At 43.8% G+C, this 1,192-nt stretch overlaps 2 non-coding genes across 2 annotated transcripts; both read left to right on the top strand.

Moving 5' to 3' along the window:
• Positions 1-426: 426 nt before the first annotated feature.
• trnai-aau lies at positions 427-500 on the top strand. Its single transcript has one exon. It is a non-coding gene; the product is annotated as a tRNA-Ile (tRNA).
• An 82-nt stretch (positions 501-582) lies between these two features.
• Positions 583-655, top strand: trnaf-gaa. Its single transcript has one exon. It is a non-coding gene; the product is annotated as a tRNA-Phe (tRNA).
• The last annotated feature ends 537 nt before the right edge of the window (positions 656-1,192 follow it).

The following is a 1,192-nucleotide window of genomic DNA, read 5'->3' as shown; positions in this document are numbered from 1 at the left end:
TTATGCTCTGGCTTCAAGGAAACTTTCCACAGCTTTGTTTGTGGGCCTCAATGGTGTGTGCTACGCTGCTCCTCTGAAAGTAAGTAATGTCTTGCTTTTTCATCTGACATTTTGACATCAGTGTTACATTAAAGTTGCTTGTCATTGCTACATGACAGTAGGTTGTCGTAAGACAAGGCTGCATGAAGTGTGAACTGCAGCTTTCTTGGATCCACAAAAAATGTGTTTTTGGAGAATGCGGGCATCGATCCCACTACCGTACGCGTGCAAAGCATTTGAGCTAATTCCCCAGCCGTTTGGAATTTCCACAAGAAGCAACCAAGAGGGACCAGTCTTGTCAGGCTATGCTGTTGGTGGACTTGTTTGTTGACGTGCCAGCACTTGCAGAGGCTCGGTGCATTTCAACAATTGAGCAAAATAGCAAATGGCTGGTTAGCGCAGTTGGTTAGAGTGTGGTGCTAATAATGCCAAGGTCATGGGTTCGATCCCCATACTGGCTATCAAGTACATTTTGAGTGTCAAAATTATGAGTCACATGCATGTGAATTGTCAAGGGTGCCACAGAATTATGTTGAGTTAATTGCCAGAATAGCTCAGTTGGGAGAGCGTTAGACTGAAGATCTAAAGGTCCCTGGTTCGATCCCGGGTTTCGGCATCTGTATTTGTTCTTTCTTTATGCTCTGGCTTCAAGGAAACTTTCCACAGCTTTGTTTGTGGTCCTCAATGGTGTGTGCTACGCTGCTCCTCTGAAAGTAAGTAATGTCTTGCTTTTTCATCTGACATTTTGACATCAGTGTTACATTAAAGTTGCTTGTCATTGTTACATGATAGTTTCTTGTCATTGTTTACATGACAGTAGGTTGTCGTAAGACAAAGCTGCATGAAGTGTGAACTGGAGTTTTCTTGGATCCATAAAACAATGTGCTTTTGGAGAATGTGGGCATCGATCCCACTACCTCACGCGTGCAAAGCATTTGAGCTAATTCCCCAGCCGTTTGGAATTTCCGCAAGAAGCAACCAAGAGGGACCAGTCTTGTCAGGCTATGCTTTTGGTGGACTTGTTTGTTGACGTGCCAGATCCCCATACTGGCTATCATGTACATTTTGAGTGTCAAATTATGAGTCACATGCATGTGAATTGTCAAGGGTGCCACAGAATTATGTTGAGTGGAATTGCCAGAATAGCTCGGTT

This window comes from Oncorhynchus gorbuscha, unplaced genomic scaffold (genome assembly GCF_021184085.1).
Source record: "Oncorhynchus gorbuscha isolate QuinsamMale2020 ecotype Even-year unplaced genomic scaffold, OgorEven_v1.0 Un_scaffold_21655, whole genome shotgun sequence".
NCBI classification, from domain to species: Eukaryota; Metazoa; Chordata; class Actinopteri; order Salmoniformes; family Salmonidae; genus Oncorhynchus; species Oncorhynchus gorbuscha.
Note: the sequence above shows the minus strand (reverse complement) of the source record. Positions and strands in the feature narration are given on the sequence as shown.